Below are 13,917 nucleotides of genomic sequence, written 5' to 3' on the forward strand. Positions count from 1 at the left end.
TTCCTGTGGAGTGGTTGAGTGAACAATGGAATCTCTGCCACTGGGGACCAGAGTGAGGCATGTTCTGATGTAGTTTGTACTTCCTGCTGCTCACCCTGTCTCATCTTCACAGAGATGGAGGAGATTGGCTGTTGCACCAGAGGCTCTGTAGTCTGTGCAGTAATGGGAGGAGGTGTCTGACATCCTTCTGTAGCATCTGTACCATGAGCCACTTGTGGATAGAGCTGGATATGAGCTGGTTTCTTATCGTGGTGGTTTCTCAATAAGCTACAAATGGATCTGCCATATGATAGTCATAGCTATCATTCCTGGGCACAGAGAAAAGGGCTTCCTTGCTGTGGACACCTGCACATCCATTTGATTGGCACTCTATTCCTGATCACTAGGGAATGGAATCAACTGCCCTGTTTAACCCTCTGTCCTTTCTGGCTAGCACCCCATATGAACTGTGCAGTTGCGGCTAAAATGATGGACTAGAGAGAGCAATGGGGGGGGGACTCACTGGGAAATACTTCTGGGGGAGGTAAATATGCTGATAGGCACTCAGGCTATTTGCTTCCAGCTGAAGGCAGCGTGAAGCCAGTAGGTGGGAGGGTGAAAACAGGGCAGAGACAGCAGGGTGGCAGGGGAGCCAGAGTGATGAAAGCCACAGAGGGGACATGAAGTGTATGGACACAGAGACCTTCATGCCTTCTTGTAAACCTATTCCCTGCAGATGGTGTCCAATGATCCTGGACTTTATCACTTTAATGTGTTGATCTGTGTGCCTGAGAACTCAGCCTCATTATACCAAACCACACAGAAATAGCTCCCAATCAAGAAGGACCCTAATGGTGCTGGTTTGGGTATAATCTTAAAGGAAGAGGCATGGAAAGGCCAGGAGCTCTGATGGACTCCTGTCAAGCCAGGTTTGCCCTCCCCACTCCAAGTCAGGAGAGCCTTTCCAGCTTTTAGTCCTGGCTTTCCATCTCCCCAGCATCTTCAGACACTCAAATGGCTGGCCTTCATATGGGCAGGTTGGACTGTCTTTCCTTCGCACTGATCCAGATCCACCCTCCTTCTTCACAGGTCCCATCTCCCACACCGGCCACCACTCCAGGATTTGGTACACAGCTCTCACATGTTTCTCTTTGGATGTTGAAGCCTCCTGAGTGTGTGAGTGATGTCCTACACTCCTCTGGTTTTGCCCGGTGCTTTGTGGAGAACCAGAGTAATGTGAGATAGCTGAGATGTAGCTCGTGTCAAAAGCGGCTGCAAAGATGTTTTCTCACATAGTAGATCACCATGAAGGTCAATGACTAAGTCAGAATGGCCACGATGATGTTTTCTCACATAGTAGGTCACCATGAAGGTCAATGACTAAGTCAGAGTCTAAGTTCAGATCACCTGCTACTTTGCCTGGGGGTCCTTCACCCAGGCATGGGAAGCCTGCTTCCTCTGAACCACAGTTGACCTGCTATTCTGAGTCTCCATATGTACTCTGGCTGTTTTTCGTATTCTTACCTCCCTTGGAATGTTGTTCTATTCTCCCAGGACTCCCTAAAAATATCCAGAGTCCCAAGACTCTCCATGTACATGGAAAGGCATTATTGACATTAGTCATAGGGTCAGAGAGCAAGATGTGATCAGAAACCAGGAGACCACAGCTCTGGTTCAGTTTTGTCTTAACCTTGCTGTCTCTATGGCCTTAGAAAAGTCAGGTCACTTCTCTGGGCCACAGTTTAATCACAGATGGCTTAAAGTCCAATACTGTTAGCGTCAGCTTCTCCATTCTCACCTGAGTATAAAATAAGCATGGGTGAGGAAATGTTTTGTAATATGACAAGCATCATTCCAACCACTATCACCATTAGTATCACTGTGTGAGTGGAGCCCTTCTGCACGTCCAGGTCTGAAAGTCACAGCCAACTTATGAGATCTGGAGAGGTCCACTTTGCTAGCATATATGAGTTTCTGGAAAGAGATCAAAAGACTGCATTGTCTTGCCACAGAAAGGGAATTCCTAGTTCCAGGCAAAACACTGAAAATGAGCAGTCTCTGCCCTAGAACTTATCCAGGAAAGACGCAAATCTCATAAAGATCATGACTGAGGCAGAACCATTAACCCCAGTTCCCTGCTGGGGACAAAGTTCTCACTGGCCACAATGAACACAAAATGCCAGTTAAAATCAGTCTGTGTGAGCGCTTAGGCAAAAAATTGGCCACAGCCTTTTGGGGGTCAAGCTTCCAGCTTTGGTAGTTTCTAAGCTCCACATTGGGTTGGAGAGACCCAGGACCACCCCAACCTTATAGCTCAAAACCAGAAAGATCTTGATTAGAAGTAGGGCTCTTGGGTGTATTGCTGACCCCTCCAGAATAGTGACCTGAGTCTTTCTCAACCAAGGATGGGAAGCTGCTCCGCAACTGAGGGTCAGATGGAGCTGGATATTCACTGTTGTCCTGAGGGTGATCAGCTTTTACATGCTAGATGGAGCCTGCCCAGCTTCCTGGATGTAGGTTCAAAGTCATCAAGTGTCCCATCACGTTAGTGCAGTCATTTCATGAGTGAATTCAGCACTGGTTTGGGGAGGTAATGCTCTCTGGGTACATCAGTAATCAGTATTGTGTATCCCATGATGCAGTGTGGGTGTGTCCCACCAAAATCGTGTCATATGCCTTCATTAACACCTTCTCAAGTGGGCATTTTATCCAGCGCCCATCTTATAAATAAGAAAACAGAACATGGAGGAGCTTGACACTTTCGGTTGTGTGTCTGCATGTGTGTGTTCACGGGAATGTGTGAGCATGTGCATATGAATATGTGTGGAAAGCAACATTCCATGTGTTTCTCGATTGCTTTCCACCTTATTGAGACAGGGTCTCTTACTGAACTAGGAGCTCACTGACTGGCTCCATGGATTCACTTGTCTCTGCCTTCCCAGCGCTGGGACTGTAAGTGTCCCACGCCATAATTGGCTTTTCGGGAGCTGGGGATTCAAACACATGTCTTCATGCTTTTACAGTAAGCACTTTACTGACTTGGCCAACTCTCCATCCTCTTAAATCATTCTTGAAGCTCCAGAGCTACTGAGAGAGAGTTTCAGAACACCACCGAAGCCTGTCCTCATCCAGCAGTTGCCTAGACTTTGGAAGTGCTCTGACACCGCGGGAGTGAAAGCCCCGCCTCCCAACTTCCCCTTCGCACTTGGCAGGCCCTCAGCTTCCAGGGGTGTTTTGGATTGACTCCCCAGTGTGGCATCAAGGTGGCAGCAGAGCATCTGTGGCCCAGCATGAAAGGGAAATGAGCTGGAGCAGAGCCTCAGGAAGGGACAGTGGTCCTGAGGCTGACCCAGGGAAGGATGGGGAAATGGAGCCGCAGCAGGCTAAAGAAGAGATGGTGGGGAGAGGTGGAGAAGGACGGCGCAGCCAGGGTGAAAGGAGAGAAGGAGCAGAAATGAGTGCCAGGCCTTAGGAAAGCCTTTCACAAACCTGGGGTGGACGCCTCATCCCAGGCAATGGCTCACTGGTGTTTCCATACTGAGGTGTAGCTTTGGGTCAGGCACCTCGGCTGATTGGATGCTCGGTGGGCAGGCTGCCTGCTCATTTTTCTAGCCTTGTCCACCCACCTCTTGGCCCTCTTTCCATGTGAGAAAGGAAGTTCTTCTGGGGCCAAGAGGATATGTGCCTCCAGCAGGTGACACTCGGGTAGCAAGAGCCCTGCAGACACAGGGTGATTTGTTCCTTATGAAACAGAAGAAGGTGTCAGGGACCCCCATTCCTTCATGGACTCAACCACCACATCAGAATCCTCAGCTGATCCTCCCACTTCATTCCACACTCAGGTGGCAAGACCTTATAGGGAGATCCAGAGGCAGACACAGGACCCCTGTACACAGCAAATTTTTCACAAACAATTGCATTTTATAAATTTTCCCACATGGCCAAGGGAAATGGCTTATCTCATTCAGTAGGCAGGAGGTGGAAAAGGAGGGTAGGGGAACCCCCACGCCCAAAGCAATGGAACTTTCAGGAATTACCACATGGCAAAACAGAACCAGCCCTATAGCCTCCTTGTCATAGGGCCACTAATGCCAATGTAGGGACCCCATATCCTTATGACATCATCTGGTCCCCACTTCTTTCCAAATTCTGTTTCTGAAGACCTTAGAGATGGAGTTTGAGAATGGATTTGTCAGAAGACAAACACCCAGATCTCAGGAGCCTGTGCCTTCAGTCCAGGAGGGTAAGGCTTTCCTGGAAGAGGGATGTGGTAAAAACAGAGAACCTGGGACAGATTCAGTCCCCGTGGAAAGGCAAGTCCTGGTGAGGACAGATTGGCTGTGAATGTGAGGGGTGCGAGAGGAGGAAGAGGGTGGAGTTTGAGTAGTCTCTTCTCGGAGAAGACAAGAAAGGGGGCCAGAATAGGTGAGCTGAACCAAGGTCCCCAACCCCTCACTATGCCACCAGCAGATGCAGAGCGTGGGAGATAACACAACAAACCAACCCAACTAAACCCAAACCTATGGGAACTGCTGAGAATGAGAACAGACTCAGAGTTTAGGGAATTATTATTCATGTCTTATATATGAAAGTATCTTAGTAAGAGAAATATGTAACCTTTATAAAAGTGGAAGTTTTGGTCTTTGGTAAATCATCTAGGGACATCTCTCTAATGGGCTGGTGTATTTGGAAATAACTCTTCTGCAATTACCAGTAGATGGATGGATGGATACACACACACACACACACACACACACACACACACACACACACACACGGCTTTTCAAATTCCACAACCCAGAAATTAAAGCATCAGAAAAGCCCCAAATGGAACTAGTCATTTGCCCACAGTGTAGCCTCTGAATATTGAGAGAATGATTCTGTTAGCAGTTTGACCTAACCATCAAGTTAACAGGAAACTGACCTATTAGGTTAACAGTCAGGAATCTGACCTAAACGGTATTCAGAAGGATATTAAGCATCTGAAACAGTGCAGTATTCAGTAAGGGGAAAATGCAAATGTACAAGCATCACACATTGTTTGGTACAAGTGTGAAGACTGTACAAGTCTGATTCAGGAAAGACAGGTCTGTGAGGCTGGCAGGCCTACTGTTGTGCTTTGGTATTATTCCCAATGTACCTACTTGGTATGTACGCAAATGTTTACAGTGTAAAGTACCAATTCTTATTTTGATAGTATTATGTTAAGTGTTTTTAAAGTGTGTGTGTGTGTGTGTGTGTGTGTGTGTGTGTGTGTGTGTGTGTGTATGTGTGTGTGTGTTTGTGTGTGTGTACATGTTACTGCAGTTCCTGCAGGAACGAGAAGACTGTTTTGGATAGGCCCTGGAACCAGAGTTATAGGCAGTTGTGAGCTGCCCAGCATGGGCACTGGGAACTGAACTTAGGTCTTAAAGAACAGTAAGCACTTTTAACCACTAAACCATCCACTGAGTCATCGCTCCAATTTAATGCCTAGCATTATTATATTTAAGGTGTAGGAGCCTAAGAGGGGAAGGCAATCATTCTGTCTTGAAAATGAACTGATTTAATCATCACTTTTTGTTCCTGTCTGCATTTGAGAAGTGCTTATGTCAGTAGGCCAAGGAGACAGGATTTTAGACACCAGGAAAGAGACACTGTGTGCTTGGAGGTGGTTAGGAAGCGCAGGTTTGTGCCCAGGAGAAAGAGAACAAAAGGGGCACCTTTGCATATTCTTTAAAAATGAAAATGCCTTCCTTGTAGACGCCTTTGCATCTACAGCATTCAGCAGAGCAAATCTACGTGCTTAGGAAGTATTTATTGAATTGAAGCGCACACACAGATGGAGATGAGGTTGTAATTTTGCTAAGTTGGTCTGGAAGTGCAGAGGCCCAGACAAGTGGACTCCTTCCTGGCTGTTTCTGGTGGCTGCCCTGTGAGCTTCAGAGCCCCTCCATGCCTTGGAAGAAACCCCAGTCAGAAAGACTGCACAGTCATGACTACCTGGACACTAGGGACTTCTTGTGGCTGGGGGAGCTGAGGTGGAGGAAGATCCACCCACTTTCTCCTGACCAAGTAGAAGAGTACGTGTTGAGCCAGCTGGTCATCTAGGTCTTGATGGTTTCTTAGGTCTGGGGATGGCAAGAGCACCCCCCAATGAATTAGAACAGATGATGTTGTAGAAGCCCCAACAAGGAGACTGGAGAACACCTGCTTCACCCCCAGCCTATTGGTTTGAGGGCTTTGAAGGGGATGCAGTGTCTTCAAGTGAGAGCTAGGTTTCATCCAGGGGGAAAAGGCAGAGGAGGTGTTCAGAGAAGAGATGGGTGTGGAGAAGGCTGGGATGGTGACAGATGGAATGATCTGAGGTGTCTGGAGGCTCAGGAGGTACAAAGTTAAGTGGGAAAGCTTCCATTTGATAAGGGATGGTTTGGGAGTCAGTGGTTGAGGCACACAGGTTGACGGACAGGGAATGAATCTTTTGCATGTTGGAGTGGTGAGACCACGGCAATGGGGAGCACGGAGGAGGCTTCTCGAGAAGCTAGCAGGAGCCATCGCATCTTCAGTCCCATCGGAGGAGTCATCACATCTTCCGTCCCATCACAGGAGTCATCATATCTCCAGTCCCATCACAGAAGTCATGGCATCTCCAGTCCCATCGCAGGAGCCGACGCATCTCCAGTCCCGTCGCAGGAGTCATGGCACCTCCACTCCCATCCCAGGAGTCATGGAATCTCCAGTCTCATCGCAGGAGTCATGGCATCTCCAGTCCCGTCGCAGGCATCATGGCATCTCCACTCCCATCGCAGGAATCATGGCATCTCCAGTCCCGTTGCAGGAGTCGTCGTATCTCCAGTCCCATCACAGGAGTCGTCACATCTCCAGTCCCGTCGCAGGAGTCATTGCATCTCCAGTCCCATTGCAGGAGCAATGGCATCTCCAGTCCCATCGCAGGAGTCATTGCATCTCCAGTCCCATCGCAGGAGTCGTCGCATCTCCAGTCCCATTGCAGGAGCCATGGCATCTCCACTCCCATCGCAGGAGTCGTTGCATCTCCAGTCCCATTGCAGGAGTCGTCCCATCTTCAGTCCCATCACAGGAGTCATGGCATCTCCAGTCCCATCGCAGGCATCATGGCATCTCCAGTCCCATCGCAGGAGTCATCACATCTTCAGTCCCATCGCAGGAGCCGACGCATCTTCAGTCCCATCGCAGGAGCCATCGCATCTTCAGTCCCACCGCAGGAGTCATCACATCTTCAGTCCCATCGCAGGAGCCGACGCATCTTCAGTCCCATCGCAGGAGCCATCGCATCTTCAGTCCCACCGCAGGAGTCATCACATCTTCAGTCCCATCGCAGGAGCCGACGCATCTTTAGTCCCATCGCAGGAGCCATCGCATCTTCAGTCCCACCGCAGGAGTCATCACATCTTCAGTCCCATCGCAGGAGCCGACGCATCTTCAGTCCCATCGCAGGAGCCATCGCATCTTCAGTCCCACCGCAGGAGTCATCACATCTCCACTCCCATCGCAGGAGCCGTCGCATCTCCAGTTCCATCGCAGGAGCCATGGCTTCTCCAGGTCCATCGCAGGAGTCATCGCATCTTCAGTCCCATCGCAGGAGCCATCGCATCTTCAGTCCCACCGCAGGAGCCATCGCATCTTCAGTCCCACCGCAGGAGTCATCACATCTTCAGTCCCATTGCAGGAGCCGACGCATCTTTAGTCCCATCGCAGGAGTCATCATATCTTCAGTCCCATCGCAGGAGCCATCACATCTTCAGTCCCATCGCAGGAGTCATCGCATCTTCAGTCCCATTGCAGGAGCCGACGCATCTTTAGTCCCATCGCAGGAGCCATCACATCTTCAGTCCCATCGCAGGAGCCATCACATCTTCAGTCCCATCGCAGGAGTCATCGCATCTCCAGTCCCACCGCAGGAGGGCAGTTTGGAGGCAGGGGGAGCTGTGACACACTGAACTCTGACATCCGCTGACAGCCTGGCCAAATAGGACTTCCTTGGTTGTGCATGTTGAACAGGGACACATCCAGGGGAAGCTCTTGACATGCATTCACTATGAATGGTGCCCTGCATGAAGAAAGCTCTTTACTTGTAGACGAGAGCTCCAGGAGCACACAGTGCTTAGTGTATCCACTTTTCTGCCGAGAAAACTGAGGAGCACCAAAGTCCAGCACCTTCTGGATTTCAGTCCTGTCATTAATGGGATCAGATTTTGATCCCGGCATCTTGAATGTGAGGTTTTTGGTCCTTATGCAGTACGAACACCAGAAAGAACCAAGCATCAGAATGCTTCTGAAGGAAGAGGGTAACTTAGATATACAAGAGCAACACTGGAGAGTGACCTCCGTCCTTAGCCACAGCTTAGCCTCTAATTTTAGGGATACCAGAGCAACACTGGAGAGTGACCTCCGTCCTTAGCCACAGCTTAGCCTCTAATTTTGCTGGGCTTTGGCTTCTACCAATAGAGAGGAGTGGAGGGCAAAGGTGACTGGAGACTCGCTGAATGCAAGGGTTACACTCGTCTGTTGGACTGGGAGCTGGTCACCATGTTGATGAGGCCACATACATTGGAGTTTGAGGATCTTTTGTCTTGTGCTAGCCTGTTTCTCTTGGAAGGCCTTCCAGTGGTTTTTCTGGGGGTAAATATCCGGCCACCAGTGTCCTCAGAGGGAAGCAGAGATGTATACTGAGGTGTTTGTTTATTTTTCCCCAGCATTGACATTTTAGAAAAGCACTTGCTTTGGTCCCCTTTGAAATGTCTTCCACTCTTCTAGAACTCCCGAGTCCACAGCTTCAGCTCTGTAACCACAGTAGAGACTCGGTTGTCCCCTATTTATCCTCTCAGGAGACCCTTGCCCTTGGGCAGAAAAGATGACCTGGAGTCCTAGTCACATAATATTTTTGGAGGCACCCACATCCCGGCCACTGTGGTAGTGCCTCTGTTTGTGGCTCCTTCCCTGCCCCCCCGCTTTTTCATTGCTTAGACTCCTTTACCTCTTCTTCGTGGGGTTGAATTCCCAGGTAAACTGCTCATCTGTGTGACCTTGTCTCAGGCCCTGCCTCCAAAGTACCTTAGGAAGTTACATGTCTGGGGATTTGGAGCTTGGAGAGTGGGCTGGCTACCTGGCCAAGCTGTAAGAGGTTCTAAGTCTTCCTTATACAAACTGTTCCCCTGTTTTCAGCCCGCCCTTCAGTCCTACTTTCCATGGATCCTGGGGTGTTCAATTCCTGAGGCTTTTTCACAGCTCAGTGGTGTGAAACGCCTGGCTTTTTATTGCTTTCTTTCTCTGCAGGGTATTGGGTTTCAGCATTTTCCACTCTGATGTATTATTTAGCACCCATGCATCTACTTTCCCTCCTCTGAGATTTTGTTGACTTTGACACCCCTCATCTGGCATCACCTCCTGGGCACTTTCCTTGTCCTTGCAGGCTCAGATTCAATGCCACACAGGGCTGTCTTTCCACTGGACCCCTAGGGAGACCATAGGGAAGATGAAGGCAGCCTTCTACACCAGTGATCACATGTTCATCAGGAACTCAACATTTCCTTGAGGCCCGGTGTGACACAAGAGCCTGAAACCTGAATGCCACTTCTGTGACACTCATAATTAACTGTGAGATCTGGAGCTAGACAGCAAATGCCTCCAAGCCTCAGTTTCCTCTTCTGTAAAATGAACTGGTGGACTGATCATCAAGATCCCTTTCAGCTCAGAAGTGCTGTTGATTATGCAGTGTGCCACATCTTAAGGGGACATTTAATTAATTTGTGAGTTTAGGGAGATGGGGCTCTGTACTTGCCTCCCAGAAAATGCCTGGGTGATGAGCTTGCCTCAGGCCCAGAGGTGGCTGGTATGCCACCCAGCGTCACCTGATACTTTATTATCTCTTGTGGGCATGCAATGGCAACCGTGCAGAATACAAACCTGCCAGCACCTGGGGTCGCCTGGGCTTTCACACTGATTGACTTCTTTTTCTAAGATTCCCTGTTATCTGGAATGCATGTAGATAGAGAGGTCAAAAATCCAAGACCTATTTAGAGAACAAAGATGAAGTGCTGAAAAGGAAGAGGCAGGAGAGGGGGAAGGAGGAAGGGAGAGAAGGACACACAGAGAGAAAGCATGATATTTTTATGGTTTCTAAGTCCTCTGCTCTCGCTTGTGATATTGAGGTCTGTTTGCACACTGGGATGGGCATGCCAAGCTTCTTTCTATGGCATCCATTAGTACTCAGCTCTTTGCTTTACCATCCCTCTTTCCTTTCCCTACCAAAGATGCTACATGTGTTGTGCAGCAGCTCTGAGAACCACACTAGATTATTATCTGAGCTAAAGAAGGGGATTTTCTCAGGAAAGAGTATTTTCACTACTTAAAACCTAGGTTTGTACCATCTCAACCCAGAACCTCAGTGTCTCCATCCAATCTTTGCCTTGAGCTCCAGGACCACTGTGCAAATCATTTTCTCTGTTGTCCCAGGCTAGGTCAGATTACCTTAGAATTCTATAGTCTCCTTCAAGATAATTATCAACATGAATTCATCATTGTATATGATACAAGATATGAAAATGAGACCCTTGTCCACTTTGTCTGTGATTCCAAAGGCTGGACATACAAAACAGTATTCTTTCACACATTAAAGAAAAGGACCAGATGAACTGTTCAGGGATTGCTAAGGAGTGGACTGTAATTGCATATGCCAATGCTATTGAATCTCTCCTTCCTGCCTGTAGAAGAGGCTGTGGGGGCTGGGGCTGGGGTCATGGTTTGAGTATGAAATGGCACACATTGGCTCATGTGTTTGAACTCTGGGTCCTCAGCTAGTCCTGATGTTTAGGGGAGGTTATGAAACTTTAGGAGGTGGAGGTTTACGGGAGCAAGTATGTCACTGGGGGTGGGCTTTATGGTTTATAGCCTGGCTTTGTTTGCTGAGTTCTGTTACCTGAGTAAAGACAGAAGTCAGATCCCTGCTTCCACTACCATACCTCCCTGCCTGTTTCCTTTTTTTCCTGTCCAAGATGGATTGTATCCCTCTGGAACTGTAAGCCAAAACAAACCCTTTCTTCCTTAGGTGGCTGTTGTCAGGGTATTTTTATCACAGCAACAGGAAAAGAAACAAATCCAGATGGGGAGTGGGGTGAATGACAGTTCAAGAATCACAAAAGTATTGTGGTACCTAATAGACTCTGGGTTAGTTCAGCATAAGGGGATGAGGCTGGACTTGGTGACTGGGGTCAAGGCTAATGAATGGGCTCTTGAGGAGAAAGCATCATCTCCACAGACCACTGGACAGAGCTTTGGATTTTCTGAGCATCATTCTCATGAGACACACTTAAGGGTTGTCTACTGACAGATCTATGCTGAAGGAGCCCCCACCAGAGAGCTGGCCCCCAATAGAAAGATGGGATAGGGGTGCTCAGGACACAGTGGAGAGCTGCCAGGGTCCCCCTGAGAAGAAGTTTGTGGGGCTGAGGATGTCTCTCAGATATAGAGTGCTTGTCTACTATGCACAGAGTTTCGTTCTCAGGACTGAAAGATGAGGCTTTGCTTGGTGGAAGAAAGGGGTAACAAGACCTTAGGATGCAGTGGCTTGAGCTGCTTCCAAAACACAGCAGCGCAGGTAGAAGGAAAGAGGCACCAAAGAAATAGGTAGAGACAGAGATGGGCAGAGAGAGAGAGAAAGCCGGTAAACCAGTATTTTAATATTTGTACAACCTAAGGCACTGACATCAGAACCACAGCTGCACCTTCCCTGCAAATAAACAAACCTTCCCCTTCCCCTAGTCTTGGAAGACGTAGGAGCTAATGTAACGGGGACAGAATGACCTGAAGAATAGTCAGGAAGCGACCACGATTTCCTCCTGGTCTCACCAGGCCCAGTGACACTCCAACAGTGTAAGTTGGTCCTTTTTAGTTCACCCATCTCCCATTTGTTTTGTTTTTAATTGGCATAATCTCTCATTAATTTCTCACCCTTGAGCTACCACTTACCCTCCTTCTTGACAGCTAATGGGGATCCATGCCTGCACCGTCCAGCTCTGGAATAGCCTAGCCACGGTCAGTGCTTGTCTGTCTGAGGAAGAAATGGAAGATGAGAGTCCTACAGCACTCTAGGAGGGATATAAGAGGCTAGCCCACTGAGGATCTGGACAGAGCAATACAGGAGGGTGCAAAATCCAAGTACCATGAGCAGCTGTGTGCTTGGGTTATGGTTGGGAGAAAACCCCACATGAGGGGGTGCAGAACTCAGGTCCAGCTCTGATACCAAAAAATCAGCACAGCTAGGCTGTCCTCTTGGAACCCTCAGGGCTCCCTCCTGGGTAGTGCTGCTGACTCACAAGAGCTCCTGGGCTGGTATTGAGAAGTAGGCTTAGTGCCTAGGGAATAAGACCTGTGTGTAAAGAATGTGACATCTCTGTCTGTCCACTCTGTTGTTCAGTTGCATTCAAGACAGTCTGGAATATCAGACTGACAGCATCGTTTCAGAGCTTCTTAAGACACAGATACTTGGGGCTTACACTGCTGGTGATGTGAGAGTTTGAGGTGGGCTTGGGAATGGACGCCATGATTCTGTCAGGGCCCCCAGATCACTAAGTGTGTGGCCAACTCAACCGATTTGCACACACTAACTGCCTGTAGTTGCCTTCATGTTTCCTGCTTTTTCCTTCAGAGTGTTATGTAATTAAAACCGAGCTCGTGGGCGAGGGACTCAAGAGGGGCAGGGAGGGAATAAGGGTGCAATTAGATGTTTCTCCAGTAGCCTGACAGAGGGTTATTTCAGCCTGTAGTGCGGCAGGTGGGGTCCCTTCTGACAATGCCAGAACAGCTCATGAATCTCCCTCCCATCTCACTAAATGTTTGCCCACAGGCAAGACTCTCCTTGCTTCTTGGTGATGATGCTGTGAAACCCTGCCTCCCCCCAGCCCTGCCTGCTGAGTAATTTATGGGACCCAGAGGACAAGGAAAGTAATTGGGTTTTGTTTTCCCACAGTCAGGCTCATTCTGCCACCCAGGAGTTCTGATTTCTGGGAAGTCTACTGGTCTGTCACATTCACAAGGAGAGGAGGAGGGTGTTTACAGTCCTCGGAAGAAAAAACAACTTCCAAAGCTGTGCTTTCTTTCTGCACACAGCGGTGATTAAAAATAGAAGCCAATGAGCCCTGGAGAAGTTGGGTGCCGAATAGCTGGGGTATCTGAAGAAAAGCCCACTCTCCTTGCTATTTTTGGTGAAGGGAGCAGCATTTCCAACAGGTGGAATTCAAAGCAGTAACAACCAGTGGTGACTCTGTTTCTCTGAGGCTCACTTGTTCCCAGGATGCTTCCTCCTGAAGGCTTGGCTGCTAAGTTGGAAAGCAAAGGGGATGCTGGCTAGCAGGTGCAGATGGACTTGAACTGTGGCTTTTTAGGTGTCTTAGTGCTCTGTTCCTGTGAAGAGACACCATGACCAAGGCAACTTTTATAAAAAGAAAGCACTTAATTAGGGGCTTGTTTACAGTTTTAGAGGGTTAGTCTATGATCATCATGCTGGGAAGCAGACAGGCATGGTGCTGGAGCAGTAGCTGAGAGCTTCACATCCTGATCTGGAGGAAGTAGCTAGAGAGACATTGGGCTTGGTGTGGGCTAAGCCCACCTCCAGTGACACACCTTTCAAGGACACACCTACACCACTAAAGCCACACTACCTATTTCTTCCCAACAGTCGACCAACTGAGAGCCAAGCATTCAAATATATGTATCTGTGGGGGTGATTCTTATTCAAACCACCACATTAGGCCATGAGGGGTTTCTTGTTACAGCTCCAGTGCAGGATGAAACAGACTAGCCTGTGGTGGGGCTGAAACTATGCAATTAGCTCCATGAGCCTTGTGGGTCAATAATATCATTCATTCACTCAGTTTCTGTGTTCATGCATAAGCACACATGCATGTGTGGCCATAGGTCAAC

The 13,917-nt window shown here is 48.7% G+C and overlaps 1 long non-coding RNA gene across 1 annotated transcript; it reads left to right on the plus strand.

Annotated features, from left to right (window-relative positions):
* Window positions 1-1,066: 1,066 nt before the first annotated feature.
* On the plus strand, window positions 1,067-12,962 carry LOC131906912 (uncharacterized). The gene is made up of 3 exons (XR_009378232.1): window positions 1,067-1,155; window positions 11,758-11,868; window positions 11,980-12,962. It is a non-coding gene; the product is annotated as an uncharacterized LOC131906912 (long non-coding RNA).
* Window positions 12,963-13,917: the final 955 nt, after the last annotated feature.

The sequence above is a fragment of the Peromyscus eremicus genome, chromosome 3 (genome assembly GCF_949786415.1).
Source record: "Peromyscus eremicus chromosome 3, PerEre_H2_v1, whole genome shotgun sequence".
NCBI lineage: Eukaryota > Metazoa > Chordata > Mammalia > Rodentia > Cricetidae > Peromyscus > Peromyscus eremicus.